Here is a 12,877-nt window from a genome sequence, read left to right as displayed (position 1 = left end):
ATGCTTTCTGGCTATTTTTTTAAAAAAATAAAGCAACAAAGTCCCTTTGAAAGCCATGAATGTCAGGAAGGATGTTTCAGTCAGGATGCTTAGCCACCAGGCTTCCAGACAATTCTAATGACTAAAAACTAGAGTTGGTCCCACCATTTCAAAAAAGCGAAACTTGAAGCAAATTTCAAGTTCTTCCAAACCATCTGAGAATCTTCGATGAAAGCCGAACCACTTTCTGCAAGATAAGTGATATTTCTTGGAGTGGTGGGCTCTCAATATCCATCTAAAAACTGGCGATAAGGCCCCTGAATTTTAGCCACTTTACTCTCTTGGGCTATGCCTTTGGTTAGGGACACAAGGAAATTGAAGAAAGAAAGAAAGAAAGAAAGAAAGAAAGAAAGAAAGAAAGAAAGGAAGGAAGGAAGGAAGGAAGGAAGGAAGGAAGGAAGGAAGGAAGGAAGGAAGGAAGGAAGGCAGGCAGGCAGGCAGGCAGGCAAGCAAGAAGCTGCCTCATACTAAATCAGATCATTGGTCTATCTAGCTCAGGATTGTCTACACTGACTGGCAGCGGTTTCTCCAAGGCTGCAGGCAGGCGCAGAGGTGCACTAACCCCCAGACCTTTGGGACCTGGTCCAGTCCTCCAAAGTTCAGGAGGGGGCCTCCAAATGACCCGGGGGCCTCCGTTGCCACCCCGTGCCCGTCCCGCCAAACCTCCAGTGTTTTTTTTTTTTTACTTTTTAAAATTTTCCTTAATGCGGCCGAGGGGTGCCTGAAGGGAGGAGGGGAGGGGAGCAGTCCTTCTCCCTTTTCTCTGCCAACTGTTACTGCACTCGCACTTTGTTAAAGACACTGGCCTGAACGGACACGGCCAGCGTCCCTCTGGTCTCTCTGCTGCCAGGGGAGGGGGGAGAATGGAGAGGGACTGACCCGCTCCCCTCTCTTGCAGGCACCCCTCGGCCATGGTAAGGAAAAAATGTTTTTTAAAAACCCTGGAGGTTTGGTGGGGCAGGCCCCCTCACGTGTGGGGGGTGGTGGTGCCTCATGGCTGGAGGATCTGGGTGGTCCAGGTGCCCAAATCATCTTGGTATGCCACTGGGCAGGCATCTCTCTCAGCCCTATATTGGAGATTCCAGAGAGAGAAGCTTCTGCATGCAAGCAGGCAGGTGCTCTTCCCAGAGCAGCCCCATCCCCTGAGGGGAATAGCTCACAGTGCTCACACATGGAGTCTCCCATTCAAATGAAAACCAGAGTGGACCCTGCTTAGCAAAGGGGACAATTCATGATTGTTACCATGACCAGCTCTCCTCCCACTTAGGGCATTAGTTGCAACATCCTAAGCCAGGGATTCCCAATCTTGGGCCCCCAAATGTTGCTGGCCTTTGGCCATTATGGCTGGGGATGATGGGGATTGTAATCCAACAATATCTGGGGACTCAAGGCTGGGATCCTGTGCCGTAATCCATCCCAAGCAAGGCTACCAACTTTAGTCTCCCTTTCACTTTCAGAATGGGAGGCATTTCAGCCATACTTAAAATGTAAACGCTACTTTGAGATTAGAGGAAGCAACTTTGTTATATTTGCCTATATATGGTATGAATGAATGAATGAATGAATGAATGGACTATTGTATAGATTTAAATCCCCACAATTTATGGTCTTTATGGTGAGCATTTATGGTCTTACACAGCAGGCACAAATCTTGCTTGCAGATTGTGCTCTGAGGTCATGAAAGAGGCTCCATCTATATATATATATTTCTCCTGGGTGTGCCTTTGAATGTGCGTCCTGGCGCCCCAGCTGATTGGCTGGGCGCCAGCACACCCAGGAGACCAGAGGCGGCGGCGGGCATGACCGGGGAGGCAGCACTGGGGAGGAGAGGTAACTGCCGGCCCCGAAGAGCACACAGATGCTCTGTGCGGGGTCAGCTAGAATACAATAAAAGAAAGTTCTTCAGAAGCTGAACACATGGAGGAGCTACCAAACATACTCCTTGCCCAAAGCTCTCCCAGACAGCAGACTTTACTGAAGGTTTACTGTGAAGCTTTCCTGTGACTTTGGGGCATATCAGATACTCCGATGCAAAGAGTGTGTGTGTGTGTTTACCCTGGACATAAATCAGGCTTGGCTGTAATAGGCAGGGGGAAACCCAAATCATGTATGGAGTGCCCTCTGATATGTCACATAGATTTCAGAGTAAATCTGGCCAATATGTGAATGCACACCTTCCATTCCAGTGGAGATGCAAGCTAAAAGTCCCTACTGGGAATGCTCCTGGGGTTTCAGTTGGTCTGCGGCTGGCCCTGAATCCAGTGAGACCCAGATATTTGGTGCCACCATGGAAAGGGCCCTGTACTGGATAGCTCTCCGTCACTCTTGTAATGCAGACTCCCTGGTGCAAAATGTAATACAAGTGTAGGTGCATATAACACGAAGAACAACTCATCCATGTAATCCTGACTCCTCGCCCTAAGATAAGGCATCAGTGCTGATGTTCTCATAAGGCAACATTCAGGCTGATTTATTCTGTGTGTGATGAGCTGGCAAGATACATTTCTATTATTGAATTAATCCCACCGTTGTAATAACGGCCAGTTGCTGGGTTCAAACCACTCTGTTAAAAAAAGGCATAAAGCCAAGATGCAAAATTGGTTTGTTTCTCCTCCTGATTAAGCCTTCCCCTGCTTGACACGGCAGGGAAACAATTATAAGTGGATCATAATCAATAGCTTGTTAATATCATCCACACCCACTCACCCGCCGACTGAGAAAATTAGAGAGTGGCAGATTTCAGCTGAGCAGTCTGACCTTGAAAGGTTTGTTCCATAAGCGGAGGGGCGGTGGGGGGGGGGGGAGACCTGGGAGTTGCCAATCAGCCGGGCGCAGCACTGATAGCAATCATAGTAATTAATGGAAATCATGGTTGCCCATAAAAGCATCACCATTAAGTTCCACCTCTGAGCTCTGCATCTCTTAGGCAGACCCCTCCTGGCAATGTGTAGGATTTCAACAATGCAGGATGGAAGATGACTGCTTGGGGGCGGAGGGACAAAAACAGTACCGGAGCCGCGTGGGGTTTTGCCGTTTTGAGGGTTGCGAGGTGGAGAGAATGTTCCCGGGCCTCAGGCATTTTGAATAGCGCTTTAGATGGTGCATTGAAAAGCGCCGTTATTGTGAGTGAAAAAATAGACCCATCTATAGACTTGTGTAACCCTAACCCCCGCTTCCCAGCACAGTGCTTAGAGATAAACAACCTGCCTGCCAAGGTGGCATTGTGCACTGTTTTGGATAGACTTTGCTTCTAGTTTAGCTACTGCCAAAGCAACGACGGGAAAGCGCACTTTACAGTCAGTGGCAAGAGATGAAAATGTGTAACTTGGTGGCCAGGATCTATGGCACCCAAGTTCTGTTGGAGATGCAGCTCCTGATGGCATCGACTCTTAGCACCGCCACCAGCATCCCTATTGACCACTACGGGCACTAGGAGTAGAGATCTTGAGCAAAGGAATCCCCTCTCTGACTACACTTGCTCTATTTCTCCTTGGTTAGACTGATAGCCTCAGGTTTCATTGTCTCACCTGAGAGACAGACTTCCTCTCCCTCCTTCCGTTCTTGATGCAGTAAGCAGCTAGGCATGTGGGCCTTTCTTAGCTCCCCGATGTATTTCCTAAATAGACTACTTTACTTCAAACTCGAACTCCATGTCTCCAGCCAATATTAATTAGCAGTGCTCTCGCTACTTGTGCACTTCCACTGTGGGAGGGGTAGATACATGATCTCCCCTGCAAATATCTCCAACAGGTTCAAGGTGTAAACTGCACGTTGCTTTTCATTAGTGATGGGTGCAATTACTTACAATTTGTTTGTCCGCAACATTTGTGTTTAGATGAAAACCCTCCTCTCAGTCAAGCTTTTGAATCTTGCTAGGTTTTCAGCGCATGTGCATTTTGGAAATGCATCTTGAGAACAGCTCTCTCTCTCTCTCTCTCTCTCTCTCTCTCTGTAAGTGTGTGGCACCATAGACAATTGCATGGCATTACATTTCCTCCAAATGCCATCATCATGACACATCAGCCTCTGATTAGCCAATGTCACATCATGTGTTCTTTTCTTCTTCTTTTGCTACTGATGGAAAGAGAAGTACATTTTATGTGCAACACTCATACACTCTCTGTATAGTGTACACAGGTACAGATTTAGGAACATAGGAAGCTGCCATATACTGAGTCAGACCCTTGGTCCATCTCGCTCACTATCGTCTACCCAGATTGGTAGCGGCTTCTCCAAGGTTGCAGGCAGGAATCTCTCTCAGCCTTATCTTGGAGATGCTGCCAGGGAGAGAACTTGGAACCTTCTGCTCTTCCCAGAGCGGCTCCATACCCTGTGTGGAATCTCTTCCAGTGCTCACACTTCTAGTCTCCCATTCATATGCAACCAGAGCAGACCCTGCTTAGCTAAGGGGGTAAGTCATGCTTGCTACCACAAGACCAGCTTTCCTCTCCATTTATATGGAGATAACAACATTTTTCATGTTACATTGAATGCAGGTACCACAGTACAGAGGATGGGGCCATAGCTCAGTGGTAGAGCATCTGCTTTGCATGCACAAGGTCCCAGGTTCAGTTCCTGGCAGCATCTCCAGGCACGGCTGTGAGAGACTCTTGCCTGAAGCCTTGGAGAGCCACTGCCAGTCAGGGTAGGCAGAACTGAGCTAGATGGACCAGTGGTCTGAATTGGTATAAAGCAGCTTCCTATGTTCCCATCTGTATCCTGCATTAGAAGAACCTGTGTCCAGGTTCACTTTTAAAATGAATGAATGCATATACACGGCCCTCTCACATGTTATGTTCAGCACCTGTACAATGAGTGTACAGTGTACACAGGTACAGATCCGCTCACAGGTACAGTCATTCATATGTTATGCTGAGCGCAGGTACAGAAGTACACTTCCTATCTGTAGCCTGCATTTGAAGGGCCTGTGTCCAGTTTTACTCTTAAAAGGAACACAGGTACAGTCATTCTCCCAAACACATGTTTGAGGGTACAGACCTCTGTGCACTTGTACAGCAGAATGTCTGAATCGGGCTACAGTCAACCCATGTACATGTTTGCAAGCATCTGGATGCAGGTGCAACATAATACTGAGTTACATGCAGAGGTGGCTGTGAGGGGAAAGTCAGAAGAAGCAGGAGCACCTGGAAACTGGGCACATCAGCTGATCTGTGCTAAATCAGTTCTCTGTTGAAGTGAACTGCCATGAGCCAACAGAGAAGGTGCAATGAAGAACAAGACTCACTCCGGTACCTTGACTGCAGGAGCCTCAGATTGCAGCCCTGTTGGCCTACAAGTCCCCATCATGGCCATAAGAAACATAAGAACAGCCCTGCTGGATCAGGCCCAAGGCCCATCTAGTCCAGCATCCTGTTTTGCACAGTGGCCCACCAGATGCTGCTGGAAGCCACAGGCAGGAGTTGAGGGCGTGCCCTCTCTCCTGCCATTCCTCCCTAGTCGTTGGTCATTGTGACTGGAGCATGGGACCTCTGCCTTAACCCCTGGGTAGAAGGGAAAAGTCTGCAGGTTGTTGTCCTCCCGGCCTGAGCAAAAGAGCACCAGCCAAAATTACCCAGCGGTTGAAGACAGAAGAGTCCTGTGCTCCTCTGCATTGCAACAGATTACCCTAGCAACCACGCTGAGGACATCACCAGGGATGAGCACAGCTGTAGAAAGGAAGGGATGCCAAGCTTTAAGTCACTGGAATACCCCAGCGCTGCAGGGAAGCACTGGTGGGGAAGGTTGCCAAATAGGCAACCCGTTGCTGTCCATTCATCGGCTGCACACCTGCACAGTGCTGACAGAGTCGCTGCGGTACTGACTGAATGAATCTCCCTATGGGAAGGAGGCGTGGGGCCTCTCCCTAGTGGTGGCCATACAGTGCCCCTGTCCCATGCTTTGTGAGCTCTGTTGGCAGCTTTGAAGGGAAAATGTTTCTGCAGGTTGCTGATCAGCTAACCCTACCTAGAGCCAGCACAGCAAAAGAGAGCAAGCATAGCGTAGTGGTTAGAGTGTTGTACTAGGACCGGGAAAACCTGTGTTCAAATATCTACATTCAACCATAAAACTCACTGGGTGACTCTGGGCCAGTCATGTATCTCTCAGCCTAGCCTACCTCACAGGGTTGTTGTGAGGATAAGCATAACCATGTACACTGCTCTGAGCTCCTCAGAGGAAAAGCGGGATATAAATGTAAAAAATTATATATAGAGAGAGAGGGGTGGGGGGTAGGGGGTAGGGTGGATAGAATTTGTAGCTTTTGTGATGATCAATCACTGCATGTTCCTTTTTGCATTCTTCTGTCCCAAAGATGTTTGCATACTCAAATCTGGGAACTCCCCTTCCACAATGCCCGGGCCTACTGATGAGGATGGGCAATCTTCCCATCTGTAGCAATGAGTTTATTACTGGCTGAAATCCAGACTAGCTTACTGAATGGTACTACTCAAGCGTTACTCTAAAGAACGACTTCATGTCAATAGCACAACTCAGCAGTAATTTAGTCTGGATGTCAGCTATGTGTTGTTGTTGTTGTTGTTGCTGCTGCTGCTGCTGCGTTTCAATGCAATTCACATCGAAAAAGAAAAAGATGGTTTCCTGTTGCCAAAGGGCTCAGTCTAGACACCAGCAACAGCCACTGGAGTGACTCACTCTGTGCTGGGGGCGCATTCAAAATGCAGTCTCCCTGTGTCCTTAATGGCTAAGCAAATTGGGATGGTGCACCAGGCTAGTCCTATTCAGTGCCAAATGAAGCAAGATTCTTCAGCCTGTGTGCATGATTCAAACAGGACAGATCCACATCATTTCTCTTCTTTGGCATAATTCATTCTGCGAACTCTTTTTACACCACTTCTTCAGCTCTTGCTAGGTGCTAGGAAAAGTCAGGAGCTGCTAAGACCACACGTCCTGCTCCTGATCCCTAGGGATCTCCAGCCACCTCTCTGACTTGGAAGGCTGCCCCTCTTCTTTTTAAGCACACTTTCAAAGTGACAAGGGCTAGCAACTTGCTTAAAAAACACAGGCACACAGCAGAGGCATTTAGGAAGCAGTGTGCCCTGCCCAGTTCCACACGGATGTGTCCACTGACCAGGGAGGGGTCAGCCTCCAGGGTACTGCAGTGCCTGAGGCAAAGCATCAAATGGTACCTTGCCCCCACAGTCCTGCAGGGGGTCCCATTCAAAACCAACCTTTGCAAGCTTTGGAATTGGCGGTGGCGGCGGGGGTGGGGGTCACAGCAACAGCCCCCTCTTCTCTCCTTGTGCTTCATGCCAGCTTTGCAAGGAGTCTGTGGCATTCTTTGGACCACATTTCCAGTCCAAAGTCCAGTTCCAGGCCCGGGGGGGGGCTCCAAACGACTCCCAGGAGGGAGCCTCCACATGCAGCCCGCTTGAGGCCCGATCTCCAGTTGTGCAGTGGGGGTGGGTGGGTTTGGGGCCGAGAGCCAAGTGGCCCTGGCTGCCTGCCTGCGGCCAGTGGCGGCAACCAAGGCACTCGGCCTGGCCAGACGGTTCTAGTTGCTCGCAACGCTCACGCCGGCACAGTGCGACCCACGAGCGGTGCAAGCTTGTGACGACACATATTTGCACTGCTTACGTCTGCACAGTGTGACTCGTGAGCGTTGCCAGAGGTGCTCTGACCCATGGACTTTGGGGCTGACGTCTAGGGCCTCCACAGCCCCCCGGGGCCCCCCTTTTAGTCTGTGCAGGATGATGTGGTCACCTGGCGGAGCACGATGATGCTTAATTTGCAGGAGAGGAGAGGAGGCCTCCGAAGGCCTTGAGGTCCAGGCTCCAAAATTACCTAGGGGCCCCTTTGAGCGTTGCAAAGTATATTATGCCATGCACTTGCAAATCATACTTCACAGGCGCAAGCGGAGCAGCCGAGCCCAGCCAGGCCTGGCCGGGAGCAGTGTCTTAGCTGCCACTGCCACTGAGCAGGGGTGTAACTCTAATAGGGCAAGGGGAGAGAGTTGTCTGGGGGCCCACTGCCTTGGGGACCCTCCCGCGAGGCAAGTCACATGACTGACTCCTGATCTATTTTGGCACATAGTTGTGTGTGTGTGTATATATATATATATGCTTTTTGTTACCACTATTCAGCCTCATTTAAGATTTCTTTACTTCACGAGCTGAGCTTCAGTGAGGGGGGATTGCATTTTAAAATCTGGTCTCTGGGCCCCCTCCAACCTTGCTACGCCCCTGCTACTGAGGCCTGCTTGGAGGCCCGCTTGGCTCAGCAGAAAGGGCAGCAGCTCCCCCCCCGTATCCCCACCCGAGGATATTGGGAGCTGGAGGTCTGTGGGAGGTATTTCCGGAATTATTTTGACCCCCTGCCCCAGATTTCTGTAAAGCGGGGAGGAGGTTTGAGGGGTGATGGAAGGGAGCCTTGTGGGGGGAGGGGAGTCTCATGGGGGCCCCCCTCTAAAGCCCTCTAGGTCCCGGTCTCAAAAATGCCCAGGTGCCCCACTGCAAGGAGTCTGGGGAGAGGTGCTCTTTGGAAGGCTTGACACAATCAGGTCGGTCCGGAAGAGCTGCTCCGATGGCAGTGGCGGCGATGGAGAGCTTGAGGCCCATTCACATGTCATGTCCAACCATTGTACCATGAGTGCACAGTGCACACAGCTGCTGATCCTTGCACAGCTACAACCATTCCAATTCCTGCTACGCATCTGAATGGTTTTATATCCAGGTTCAGTTTCTAAATGAACACAGGTACAACCATTCACACAAACATGTGCATGAGTGTACAGACATTTGTACACTCGTATCGCTTAATGTCTGAATCAGGCTCTGGTCACTCATGTAATTTGTCGCCAAAGGCACAACTCCACCTCACCGGATGACCACCCCTGCCATTGATTTTAATAGGGGGATTTAATCTGAGCTGGGGAATCATCTGGGGGCTTCTAATGTCCATATCTCCTATGAAACAAGCAGTACAAAGCCCCCCCCCCGCCCTGCCAGCTCATCCCCCAGGCTCACCCCATTGTATTTCACTGACATCTCTAGGGACCGGGAGCAAATACGGAGTGTGACCTGGACGCAGGGAAGTGGAGTCAGGGATAATGACTGGGGTAGCAGGGCAAAGTAGATGTGAATATTTCCCAAAACACATAATATCTAAGTGGATTTCATTCCTCAGATCAGGGCAGGTTCACAACGACTGAAAACATTTGGGGTCTGGCAAATCTGAAATATGCCAGATTCTCTTTGCCTGATATTTCCTCCACAATCTATCTCCTGTCCCATCTTCCCTTCTTCCTTGTTCCTGTTACTTCGTTCTCGGTTTCTCCGTGCCAGCCACCATCTGCTGCTCCCCTCCCTCTCCTTCGCACCCCTTTCCTCCTTTGGCACTGATGCTCCAGCTCTCCTGACTGCCTCTCTCCTCTTCTCCCCTCCCCTCGCTTCGCTTCCGGCATTCCTCCCCTTTCCATTTCTGTCTGCTCACCTTCCTTTTATTAGAAAGACCACATGAGCAGTTGTCATGGCATCTTCATCAGCCAGACATACTCCAGGAGGTCTAGAAGGAAACCCCTTCTCCTTCTCACCCGCCTGCCCCCCGCTCAGAGAATCCCAACAGGAACTGGGATGCAGGCAAAAGAGACCCCGAAATGAGTTCTCTTAGGAATCACTGCTTGAACTGAAACTCATCGGTTTCTCCTGCTGAAATCAGCTCCATATATGGAGATGTACATTTAAACATGTAGAGTATGTGTGGTTTCTTTGCAGTGGATAAGTTGTTGGGTAGGAAAAGTCCTGAATCTATTTGAAATCCTGGTTGAACTACAGAGTGACTTATTTGGTCTAAGGCAATTCACTCACACTGAGCCTCTGTTTCCCCTAAAAGAAGCCACAGAGTTAGGCTCAGCAGAGGCTCACTCAAGAGACAGTGCCAGCTCCCGAATTTGTGGGGAGGGGCATGCGAGTACCTTCAGCATAACCCCATTGACCCAGAAGCAGCATAGCATGAGAGCAGATGAGTGAAAGGACACAACAGCAAAGCAAAATGTGTCCTGTGCTCTCTGGAGGCCTTTGAGACTCTTAAAGTAACAGGCAGTATCGCCGGGTGAGAGGCTGGCATTGCAACCATGCACAGAGTTTGTATGGAGGTGACTGAATGTGAACCATTTTTGACCAGTGCCCCTAGAATACCCTAGAAACCCTTGCTATGCCCCTAGAAATGCCCCTAGACACCCCTGCTAACTGGGCAAAGAGGCACCTTTTAACGTGGTGATTCTCTTTATTTTGCAGGGGGAGAGTAACTGGTCTTATCCACCCCCAGCACAGCATCCCTCCAGTGGCTGTTGCTGGTGTCTATCTTATGTGTTGTTTTTTTAGACTGAGCCCTTTGGGGACAGGGTTCCATCTTATTTATTTGTTATTTCTCTGTGTAAACCGCCCTGAGCCATTTTTGGAAGGGCAGTATAGAAATAAAATAAAATCATAATCATAATCATAATACAAATTTAGCAGAGGTCATGAAGGTTACTCTGTGGACCACCAAAGGCATGCCTTGGTTACTGGGTTTCAGGGGAGTTGCCACCAGAATTCAGTGTGAAGTGAAATCAAAGCAAACTAAAAAGCTCCTCCTCAGATGGAGAGAGAGAGCAGACATTCAAGTAGAACTCAAGCAAACAAAGCTTTCTCTAGCATGTGGGTTCAGTAATTCAGAAAGTTTTGCTCTTAGAGTGTCATGAGCCCTGCAAGAGGAAATGCTGACCACTCAAGTCTAGTCCACCTGTGGCTCAAGGAGGATGTCCAGAGGCACCGTAAATGAGGCCATTTAGTCCTCAAGGTGTCTTCCCAAACCACGGCCTGTTTTCAGGACTGCCTCTAGCTAACTTGGTGCTTTGGGGGGAAATGGACGCTCCCCCTCTCATGCAGAGACTCCTCAGACATTAGAGAGAGGGGGAAGGGAGATTTTCATTTGGAATAGCTGCTATCACTCTGGCCATCAGGTAGAACCATTGAGGTCTCACATCTCCAAGACTACATTTCCCGAATTCAATGTGACACACCTTCTGCACTCTCTACTGTCCAACAGTATGGTTTGACATGTAAACAGGTTCTTTCTACCTGATCGTTCCTTCCTTGGGTAGGATCTCTGCCTTTTCCCTATACTTAGTGGACATCTATTTCGTCTTGAGCAGCTATATTTCCAGGAATTTTTCTGAGCCAGGGGGATTAGACATCCTAATCTGGGAAGGTCCCATAGTCACACACTCGCTACACCAGGGATTCTCAACTTTGGGTCCCCGGATGTTATTGGACTTCAACTTCCATAATCCCCAGCCCCAGTGGCCTTTGGTTGGGTATTATGGGAGTTGAAGTCCAATAACATCTGGGGACCCAACGCTGAGAATCCCTGCTCTACACAAACACACCCACCCACCGAGGAAATGTATGTGGTTTTTAAGTGTTCAAGGATGGATAGATTTGGCTAAGTGAGCCTATCCATAGCTAATCACATACATAATTGTGCTGTCCCTTAAGAAAGGGTCACCTGGCCAAGTATCAGTGAGCATGCTCAGTCTTGTAAAGGAGCCCAAGGAGAGAAGTTCCTGGTGCTCAAAATGTGGGGTGGATAGCATGGGACATTTTAAAAATAAATAAATAAATAAATAAGTGTGTGTGTGTGTGTACCTGAGTTATTTAGAACCCACACTGCAGAAAAATCAGCTCTGAGTACTCTGTACCTTGGCTGGAAATAACTTCAAAGAAAGGCAGGGTTGTGCAATAGCTAGTGTTTTGCATGCAGGGAAACCCAGGTCCAAAGATTTACTCCTTTGGGAGGTGGATCCTATTTATTGTGTATCTATATCCAGCCTCAGAGCTAGGTTGAAATGTCTTCTATGTCGAAGAAGCTTTTTGTGTTTTGCACAAAAACTGGTCACCTTTAGTGAGGCACGAGCAGAACATCTGAGCTATGAGGAGGCAGCAGTTTCTGCCCCCATACTGCAGCGCAGAGGGTGGGAGCCGAGTCCTAAGGAACAGCAGCCTCAGACCCGAGTGTATGCCCACTGCCCTTCCAGAGGATCCTAGAAAAGAATCCTCCTTCAAAAGGGCCCTTTTAAAAAGGAAGCCACCTCTCCCCCAAAGCGCCAAAGGATCCCGCCTGCCCCAGGCACTTCACCTCCCTCATTAGAACCCCAGGGAACCCACATTTCCATAGACCACTCATCATTCAGTCACTGCGTAGAAGAAGAAGAACCACCTCCTCAGCTCCAACCCCCTCCCCAAAGCAGACACCAAGCCTCACTGAACATTTAGTAGTGAAATGTGTCCACACACACACACCCCCCACACACCTCGTAACTTCACGGGGCAGAGACCTCCAGCGCCCCCTAGGCAGTTGCGCCCCCACAGCAGAGCCCCGCGACGGCCCACCAGACCCCACGGCGGCCTCATCTCAATCCTGAGTTGGCCCCCGCTCCTTCTTGGGTGGGGGGGGGCGTGGGAAGTGGCAACGCACTTGCGCCTGGGGGTGGGGGGGTGGAGTGAGGGGGTCTGGCCTGCAAGCCCGGCCGCGGCATCACCCTCCAGCTGCGCCGAGGAAGCGCCCTAGAGAGCGGCCGCCCCCCACGCGAAGAATGCCTGATCATCCATCCATCCATCCATCCATCCATCTCCTCCCGCCCCGCCCGCTCCTGCCGTCCCTCCATCTGAATGACGGGCTGGAGTTCCGGAGGGGGATCTCTCGTCCTCGAAAGGGAATCTCTTTCGGCTCTGCCGGTTATATAAGCGCCCGCCCGCCTCGTGTCCTTTTATGGACCGGCTTCCTCCTTGGCGCCGGCGGCGAGCGGCAGGAACCAGAAGCGGGGCTTCATCTGCGTCTGTGG

This window comes from Hemicordylus capensis, chromosome 4 (assembly GCF_027244095.1).
Source record: "Hemicordylus capensis ecotype Gifberg chromosome 4, rHemCap1.1.pri, whole genome shotgun sequence".
NCBI lineage: Eukaryota > Metazoa > Chordata > Lepidosauria > Squamata > Cordylidae > Hemicordylus > Hemicordylus capensis.
Note: the sequence above shows the minus strand (reverse complement) of the source record.